Source organism: Perognathus longimembris, unplaced genomic scaffold (assembly GCF_023159225.1).
Source record: "Perognathus longimembris pacificus isolate PPM17 unplaced genomic scaffold, ASM2315922v1 HiC_scaffold_29, whole genome shotgun sequence".
Taxonomy (NCBI): Eukaryota; Metazoa; Chordata; class Mammalia; order Rodentia; family Heteromyidae; genus Perognathus; species Perognathus longimembris.
This window is the reverse complement of record NW_025958047.1, coordinates 1-10356: the sequence shown is the minus strand read 5'-3', so window position 1 is coordinate 10356 and position 10356 is coordinate 1.

Sequence of the window (10356 nt, the reverse complement as noted above, 5' to 3'; positions counted from 1 at the left end):
GGGATGGGACGAGGGAAGGAGCGAAGGTGTGAAGAAAGAAAAGAAATGAAGAAGGAAGGATGGTGGACTTAAGTTGGGAGGGAAGGAAGGAAGAAAGTAAGGATGGAAGGAAGGGAGGAAAAGAAGTGAGGAGGGAAGAAATAAAGAAGAAAGGGAGGGAAGGAGGGAAGGAAGAAGTGCAAGAGGAAAGCAAGGAAGGAGAAGAGAGGATATTAAGAAAGGAGGGAAGGAAGAAAGGAAAGAAATGACGAAGAAGAACAGAAGGAGTTAGAAAAGGGGATGGAGGAGGAAGGTAAGAAAAAACATGGAGTAGGAAGGGAGGGAGGGAAAGAGGAAGTAGGGAGGAGATGAATTGGTGAAGGACCTAGGAAGGCTGGAATAAAGGAAGGAGGAAAAGAATGAAGGAGTGAAGGTGGAAAGGAAACAGGGAAGGAATGAAGAAAGGAAAAGGGAAGGAATGAAGAATGGAAAAAATGAGGGAAGGAAGGAAGAAAGGAAGGAAAGTGGGAGAGAGGGAAGGAAGGAGGGAAAGAAGAAAGTAGTGAAGAAATGTTGGAAGCAGTTTGACAAGGGGGGAAGGAAGAAAGAAGGGAAAGAATGCTGGAGCAAAGGTGGGAAAGAAGGAGGGAACGAAGTAGGGAAGGAGGGAGGGAAGGAAGGAAGAGGAATGGACAGAGGGAAGGAAGGATGGAAGAATAGAGAAGGAAGGAACGGAGGAAGTAAGGAGGAAAACAAGAAAGGAAAGAAGGCAGGAGGGAAGGAAGGAGGAAAAGAAGGAAAGAAGTAGGGAGGGAGGGAAGGATGGAATGAAGGAGTTAAAGAAAGTGGGGAGAAGGGAAAAAGGGGGAGGGAAGAAGGGAGGAAATGAATAATGGAAGAAAAATGGGAAGAAAAGAAGGAGGGAAGGAAGTAATGGGGGAAAGGGAAGGTGGGAAGGAACGAAGGACGCAATGTGGGAAGGAAGGATGGATGGAAGGAATGAGAGAAGGAAGGAATGAGGGAAAAAGGAGGGAAAGAAGTAAGGAGAGAGGGAAGGAAGGAAGGAGGAAAGGAAGGAGGGATGGAGGAAAAAAGGAGGGAAGGTGGGATGGAAGGAAGGAAGAATGGAACAAAGGAAGGAAGGAGGGAAGGTGGAATGGAAGCAAAGGGAAGGAAGAAAGGAGGGACAGATATAAGAAAGAGAAGGAAGTGAGGACAGAAGGAAGGAAGGAGAGAAGAAAGAACGAAGAAAGTAAGGAGGGAATCAAGAAGGGAAGGACGAAAAGAAGGAAGGAGGGAGCAAGGGAAGGATGGAAATACTAGTAGAAGCAGGGAAAGAAAGTTGGAAGGAGGGAAGGAAGGAGGAAAGGAGGGAAGGATGTGTGGAGGAAGGAAGGAGGGATGGAAGGAGAAAAGGAAGAAAGGAAGAATGGATGGAAGGAATGAGGGAAGGAAGAAGTTAAGGAAAAAGGAAGGAAGGAAGGGGGCAAGGGGGGAAAGAATGTTGGAAGGAGGGAAGGAAGAAAGGAGGGAAGGAGCAAAGCAAACAAGGAAAGAGGAAAGAATGGAGGGAAGGAAGTGTGGGGGAAGGAAGGAGGAATGGTGGAGAGAAGGAAAGAAGGAAGAATAGATGCAAGGAATGAGGGAAGTAAGGAAGGAGGGAAAGCAGGGTACAAAAAAGGGAGAAAGGGAAAGATATAAGGAGGGAACAAATGAGGGTAGGAGGAAGAAGGGAAGGAAGTCAGGAAGGAAGGTGGGACAGAAAGAAGGAAGGATGGAAGGATGGAGGAAATAAAGGAAGGAGGGAGTGAAGTAAGGAGGGAAGGTGGGAAGGAAAGAAAGAGGGAAGGAACAACAGAGAGAAGGATAGAAGGAAGGAGATAAAGAAGTGATATAGGAAGCAAGGAATGAGGGAAATGGCGAAGGAAGAAGGGAAGCAGTGAAGGAAAGACCTCTGTGTTCCATGAAGCCAACGAAATCTCTGCACACTCGACTGGAGCCAATACACTTGTTTGCACACCCCCACTGAGGCAAATGCAGGCCTTCACACACACACACACACACACACACTCAAGCCAATACAGGCATTCTCATACCCCACTGATGCTGACACCTGCTTTGCATAGTCCACTGCCATCTAGCAAATTGTTTTTGCACATCCCATGTTGGTCAAATGCAGGCCTTTCACGCACCTTTCTAAGGCCTGTAGTAGCTTTGAATGCTCAACTGACACCAATACATGTCTTGCACAACTCACTAATTCCAATACAGGCCTTGCATACTCCACCGAACCCAAATACTGTCCTTTTGCGCACTCTGCCAAGGCCAATACAGGCTTTGACCGCCCCACTGAGGGCAAAACAGGCCTTTCCAAATCGCACTGAGGAAACACTTGCCTTGTATGCTGCACTGCGGAAATACAGGCTTGCACACCACACTGAGGCTGACAGATGCCTTGCGGGACCCACAGGGGACAATGCAGGCCTTGAATGCTACATTGAGGTCCGTACAGACCTTACACACCCCAGTGAGGGCAATGCAAACCTTTGCACATGCCACTGAGAGCAATGCGGTCCTTCCATATTCGTCCAGAGAAAGAAAAGGCATTGAATGCCCCCCTGAGGGCAATACAGGTGATTGCACACCCTATTGAATCTGATGAGATCACTGAATGCGCCAATGAGGTCAATACAGGCCCTAAATAGTCCCGGGAGAGTAATATTGACATTTTCACACCCCACGGAGGCCAATGTAGCCTTTGGGCGACACACTGACACTGATTCAGTCCTTACATAATCCACTGAAGTAGATATGTGACTTGCATATTTAACCAAGCACAAACACACACCTTTTGCACACCCCACTGAGGCAATCACAGCCTTTGCCCATCCCCCTCTGAGGCCATAAGTGGCCTTGTACACTCCACTGACGCCAATGCAGGCCTTGCACACCACACTGACTCCAATGCAGGCCTTGCATTCTCCACCGAGGTCAAACACACTCCATGTGCACACCCGACTGACGGCAATACGGGGATTGTGCTCTCCACTGAGGGCAATAGAGACCTTTTCATTCCCTCACTGAGGCCAATGCAGGCCTGTGAACACCCCTTTGAGAACAATACATACCTTACATAGATCACTGATGCTCACTGTGGTCCTTTGCACACACCCCACTGAGGTCTCATGCAGACATTGTGACTCCCCTCTGAGTTGAGCCCAGTAGCAACCTTGCTCTCCCCACTGACGCTAGCACAGGCCTTTGCACAGCCACTGAGTCCAATAAAGTCTTTTGAGGGAAATCCAGGCCTTGTATACCCCCACTCAGGGAAATTGAAGAGTTTGCACACCCCACTGAGCCGTTAAAGCCTTACAGGTCTTGCTGAGGATAATGCTGGCCTTGCATACTGCAGTAAAGTCAATGCAGACCTTACAAACTCTAGTCAGAGCAATACAAGTCTTTGAACACCCCACTGAGATCAATGAGTTCCTTGCATATTCTACCGAAAACAAACTTGGGACTTTGCATACCCCACTAAGGCCTATGAATGCCTTGGACACTCCACTGAAGCCAATGCAGGAAATTGTACACAGCAGTGTGGCTAATACAGTCATGGATGGCCCCACTGAGATGAATACAGGACTTGCACCCTCAGACAGCAATACAAGCTTTTGCACAACCAACTGAGGGCACTACAGGTCTTGCATAGCCCACTGACTCCAAATACAGTCCCTTTGCATGCCCTATTGAGATCAAGGGCTGGCCTTACACCCACCCACCTAATAAGGGTAGCAGCCTTGCACACTCCACTGACACCAATACGGGCATTTGTACGCCTGAATGAGTCCAATCAGAACATTGTGTACTCCACTGAAGCCCAAAACAATCCTTTTGCATACTCCACTCTGGCAGATGCAAGCCTCTGCTCATCACCAAGGGATGGGATTTCCCTTCTTCTAAGAACTCAGGCATGCCCATCACCTGGAGATGCGAGTTCCCTTTCTGTAGAAACTCAGGCATGCCCATCACCTGGAGGCGGGACCTCCCTCCTTCTAGGAATTCAGTCATGCCCATCACCTGGGGGCGGTACTTCTCTTCCTCTAGGAACCCAGGCACACCCATCACCTGGGTTTCAGAGAAGACACCAAGTGGGTAGAGACACATGAGAGGAGGGAGGAGAACAGTGAGGCGGACGAGGTCAGTTGCATATAAAAATGCACATATAAATACACATTTTTATTATAATATATTCATAGGATATATTTACTAATTTACATATATTTTCATAATATATAAAACACGTACATTACATACATATAGGATATATGTGAATAATATATATTTATCTACTGTATATCATCCACCAATTATATATGATACAGATACATCCAGGATGCATTGTATAAAAATAAAATTTCCAGATTGTGTTGAGAGGGAAGGATGGAGGGAGGCAAGGAGGGAGGGAGAAAAGGCTTGAAGGAAGGAAACAAGGAAGAAAGGAAGGCCGGGAAGGTAGGGAAGGTAGGAGGGAGGAGGGAAAGTTGGAAGGAAGTAGAGAGGGAATGAAGGATGAAAACTGGAAAGCAAAAGAAGGAAGGAAGGTGGAAAGGAGGGAGGAAAAGGGCAAGGATGGGAAGAAGGAGGGAGGGAAGGAAGAAAGGAAGGAGGGAATGAGGAAAGGGGCAAGAATGGAAGGAAGGAGGGAGGGAAAGAAGGAAGGAAAGGAGGAAGGAAGGAAGAAAGGACAGATGGGAGGAAAGGAAGGAATAGGGAAGGAAGGAAGAAGGAAGGGAGGAAAGGAAGGGAAGCACGGGCGAAACAAGGGCAGGAAGGAGGAAAGGGAGGAGGAAGGGAAGCTTTGAAGGAAGGAAGGAGGGAAGGAAAAAAGGAGTGAGGGACTGAGCGAAGGGAAAAGGGAAGCAAAGAAGGAAGGAGGGAAGAAGAAAAGAAAGGAAGGAAGGAAGCACAGAAGGAGGGAGCGAGGGAGGTAGGGAGGGAGAGAGAGAGGCAAAGAAGGAAAAGAAGGAAAGGGGAAGGGGGAAAGGGGAAGCATGGAAGGAAGGAGGTAGGAAGGGTCAGAAGCAGGAAGGGAAGTCAGGGAAGGAAGGAGGGATTGAAAAAGGGAAGGAAGGTGAGAAAGGAAGGAAGGACTGAAGGAAGGAGGGAAGGGTGGAATGAAGGAAGGAGAGAAGGAGAGGAGCAGGGAGGGAAGGAAGGAAGGGAGTGATGGAGGAAAGGATAAAGGGAGGAATGAGGGAAGAGAGAAGGAAGGAAGTAGGGAGCGAGGGTAGGAAGGAAGGAAAGAAGGAGCAGAGTAATTGGGAAAGATGGAGGGAGGGACGAAAGGAGAAGAAGGAGGGAGGGAAGACAGGAGGGAAGGAAGGAAGAAGGGAATAAAAGGATGGAAGGAGAGAGGAAGACAGGGACGGAGGAAGGGTAGGCAGCAAAAGCCGGTAGTAGGGAGGAGGAAGGGAAGGAGGGATGGGTGGAAGGAAAGAGTGAGTGAGGGAAGGAAGGAGAGAAAGAAGGAAGGGAAGGAAGGAGGGGAGGAAAAGTGAGGGAAGGAAAGGATGGAGGGAAGAAAGGAAGGAGTAAGGGAGAGAGGAAAGGAGTGTGGGAGGAAAGGAGAGAGAAAAAAGGAAGGAAAGGAAGGAAGGAAATAAGGAGGGAAGGAAGCAATGAGGGAGGGAGGGAGAGGAGGAGATGAAGGAAGATGTGAAGGAAGAAAAAAAGAGGGAAGGCAGGGAGGATGTAAGCATTAAGAAAGGAAGGAAGGAGGAAGGGAGGGAGGGATGGAGGAAAGAAAAAAGGATGGAAGAAAAAAGGGAAGGAAGGAGGGAAAATGGGGAGGAAAGAAGGAAGGTGTTATTGAAGAAAGGAAGAAGGGATAGAGGGAGGGAAGGAAGAAAAGAAGGTTCAGAGGAAGAGGTAAAGAAAAAGGGAGAGAAGGAAGGAGAGGAATGAAGAAACACAGCCGGGAAGGAAGGATGCATGGAAGGATAGAAGGAGGGAAAACAGGAGGGAAGTAAGGAAAGACGAGGGACGGGAGGAGGGAAGAGAGGAGGGAAGGAAGGAAGGAAGTAGAAAGGAAGGGAAGAAGGTACACAAAGGAAGTAGGGAAGGAAGATAGGAGGTAGGAAGAAGGAGTGGGGGAGGGAAGGAAGGACAGTGGGGAGGAATGATGGAGGGAAGGAAGGAAGGAGAAAGCAGGGAGGGAAGGAATGAGGAAAGACAGCAGGGAAGGAAGGAGGGACGGGAAAGGAAGAAAAGCACAAACTCGAGTTTTCAGCATGGTGTCTTGTTCTCAGGGATTTGTGGACTCGAACCCGCTGCTCCTGACGTCCTGAGACCCAGGCCCCGTGGTTGAGATCCAAAAACTGTGGACTTACGGGTGCTTCATGTGATGCAATTAGGCGGTCGATTCCCTGAGTGGCCTAGGTAGGCAGACATTAATCGCACCCCTCATACCAGCTACGCCCAATGCTGACTTGAAGAGAGAGAGAGAGAGACAGACAGACAGACAGACAGAGAGTTGGAAGCCTGAGGAACAAGATGGGACCCTGGCCTTGCACACCACACTGTGGTCAATGCAGGCTTTGTGTGCTCCACTGAGGCCAATACAGTTCTTCTGCACACCCCACGGAGGCCTAAAATATCTCGTGGAGGTGGGGCTTCTGGTCTGTAGTAATTCACCCATACCCATCACCGGGGGGCAGGACTGCCCTTCTTAAGGAACTCAGGGATATCCATCACGGTTGGGAGGGTGGGATTTACCTTCCTGTAGGGACTTAGGTCTGTCCATCACCTGGGGGTGGGACTTACTACTAGGAATTTAGGCATGTCCATCACCTGGGCATGGGACTTCCTGCCTCTAGTACCTCAGGTACGTTCAAAAATTGGGGGCGGGACCTCCCTTCCTGTAGAAACTCAGGCATGCCCATCCCTTGTGGGTGGAACTTTTCTTCCTTTTCCAATTCAGGAATACTCATCAGCTGAGGACCTAACGTCCCTTTTTCTAGAAACTCAGGCACGCCCATCACCTGAGGGCAGGAGGTCCCTTCCTCTATGAACTCAAGCGTGTCCATCACCTGGAGGTGGGACTTCCTTTCCTCTAAGAATTCAGGCACAGTCATCATCTGGGGGTGGGACTTCCCTTCCTATAGGAACTCAGGAATCCCTATAACTTGGGGTCAGGACTTCCCTTCCTTTTCCGTTCCAGGAATTCTCATCAGCTGAGGGCAGAACTTCCCTTTCTCTACAAACTCAGGCACATTCATCACCTGAGGGTGGGACTTCCTGTCCTCTAGGGACTGAGGCCTGCCCATCACCTGGGGTTATTTCTAAGAATTTAGGCATATTCATCACCTGGGTCCGCCCTCCCTTGCTCTGGGAACTCAGACAGACCCATCCCCTGGGGACGGTACTTTACTACATCTAGCATGATGATAAGATGGCGCCAGTTACACCCTGTATCCAAATTACACAATATCCCTATGTTGATATTTCTCTGCGTTGTATGTGTGGAATATTCTGTGGAAGACGCATGTCATTGTGCACACGAATCATTTTATTTAATCATTGGTGTAAATAGGTCCAGGACATAGACTGCAGCAGGATTGGGGAGTGAGAAAGGGCCAGGGTGCCCAGGTCAACGAGAAATAAGAAAATACCAATCTCAGGGGGGAGACAATTTCCTTTTCATGTTGATTCTTTTTCCTGTAGAATGAGCAAGTGGGGGTGAACTTGGGTCTTTCAGTCCTGGGTGGAGTTAGAAATGAGCACATGAGGGAGCCACAGGGGGGGTAGGATGCCCAATGGGGACGGGGGAACCAGCATCAGGCTTGACCTCCTTCCACTCCGATGCCGAAAACCATTGAGTCACCCGAGACAGATCATTTCCTGGACATTGTATGTATTTATTCCTTACTCTTGTCACCATCTATGCAGACATCTGTAGGAGTGAAAGGGAAAGGGAAACTGAGTCTGAGCCACATGTACCACTACAGGACCCATGAGAGACTAAGAATGGAAGCTCCCAGGGCCTATGGTTCCATGGTGTGCGAGGTTTGCATCCCAGGGGGACCTTACCATCGCCAGTGAAGCGCACGGGTTCCGCCATGATTCCCTTCTGCTTGAGAACCTTCCGGAACTTCTCCATGTCTGCCTCACTCAGCATGCGCTCTCGGCCTAAGAATCCAGAAGAAGACAGGGGAACAGACGCCAGTTAGACTCCATCGAATTGCAGTTGATCCAACCAGGAGCTTTTGGGGAGGGGGTGGGAGGGGGGGAACATTACCTACCCAGCGCCAGGATGGCATAGGGTTCGTTGCTCAAGATTCGGTATTCAGAGCCCAGGAGCATCATGCTGTTGCCCACATAGAGAATTTCTAGAATGTTCTCTGGTGGAACTGAAGAGGAAGAGAGCCACCGCAACCATTTGCATTGAAGATGGGGGAAGTTTCCGTGGCATTCCGGAATTCTTAGCTGCAGGGCCAGGCCCTTGGCCTATAGATCTCTGAACCTGTCAGTGAAGTGCCCGGGCCCTGGAGCTTCCTTTGCCCGCCCTCCCTCCAGCTGACCTATGCGGGTCCCAGTGCCTCTGAGGTTCCTGAGGGAATAGATGGCCCGGGGCCACACTGGGGGACTCACTCTCCGTCTGGTAGAGGCCCCCACGTTGCTTTTCCATCACCGTAGAAAGGCGGCGACAGCACCCCAGGTAGCTGATGGAGGAGAGAGCAAAGAGAGCCAATGGTGGTCAGCTCAGCCTGTGCCCCTGTGTCCAAAACTATGAGGGTGAGGGTTGGGGCGGGTTTATTGAGAGCCACCTTGTCATTGTGTTGTAAACTCCGGGAAAAGAAATTCACTTCCCCACATCATTTCATGGTGACAGACATACCTGACTTCCCAAAGTTAAGTCCCGCCCCTAGGTGATGGATGTGCCTCAGATCCTAGAAGAAGGGAAGTCCCACCCCTAGGTGATGGACGTGCCTGAGATCATACTGGAATGGAACTCCCGCCCCCAGAGGATGGGCGTGCCTCAGTTCCTAGTGGAAGGGAAGTCCCACCAATAGGTGATAGACGTGCTTGAATCCCTATAAGAAGGAAGTTTTGCCCCCAGAGGATGGGCGAACATCAGTTACTACAGGAAGAGAAGTCCCATTCACAGGTGATGGGTGGGCCTGAGATGCTACAGGAAGGGAAGTCCCACCCCCAGGTATTGGGCATGCATGAATCCCTACAGGCAGGAAGTCCCACACCCAGCCAATGCAATGCAAGGCCCAGGCCACCACTGAGCAATGGAGGCCTCCATCCCTTTCCCCCCTGGGAACCACATGCCATTACCTGTACTGGAACTCCAGCGATATGGCATTGCAATTGGGACCAGAACAATCAAAGGAGGGCGAGTAGAGCCGCAGGTAATCATCGTCCCTCAGGTCCTCCAGTTCGTTGCTGGCTGTGAAGATGTGGTACCAGAGGCCGGCAGTCTGCAAGGGGGAAAACGGGGAATGGGGGACACAGGGGATGGACACGGAAGGGTGAGGAAGATGGCGCCCTGCACCTCACCTGTCTCCCACCCAAGGTGTGCTCAACAGGACCGCATCCCCTAAGAGGATGGCTCTGATCCCAACTCTAAAGGCCTTTTGGATGGCAGGATGCATTCGAATCAGTAAGTAAAGTTCTAGAAACTTGCAGAAAATCAGAGAAAGGAAACCGCAGAATTGAGGAGATGACAGCAATGGAGAACCCGGTGGGAATCATCCTTCAAATCCTCCATCCTCATCAGAATGGCCACCCACCCAGAAACGCTCCTTCTTCAATAGAGTGGAGACCCACCCAGAAATGCTCCTTTTTCAATGAAATGGCGACCCACCCGGAGTCCCGTCCACCCTGGTACCTTCATGGGCTCCACCGTGGCAGATGAAACCCAGCCTGCCCAGCTGAGCATGAGCACCAGGCCCAGTCCGAGAAACTGCATTCTCCCCATGGCTTCTGTTTCCCTGGGGGTGGTGAAGGTCTTCGAAGGCGTCATCAAGTTTTATCTCCCAGGATGTGGGCAGTACCTGGCACAGGACCTGGCATGGAAGGAGTCATGGCGGGCTGGCCAAGAGGAAGTTGGGCCTGTTGGCATTGAAGTGTGTTTTTCCTGTCACATCACATACCTAATGAAGCGTGATTTCCAGTTCATTGATCACATCCACCTTCCAGTTCCAGAAATCTGATTTTATGGTGGAAGCACTGGGAATTGACTCTGGGGCCAGGTGACGCGTGCGGATGGGAATTCATCTTCCATCCTGATGAATGGGGGAATGGGTGGCTGGATGGGTGGATGGGTGGGTGGGTGGATGGCTGGGAGGATGGGTGGGTGGATGGGTGGGT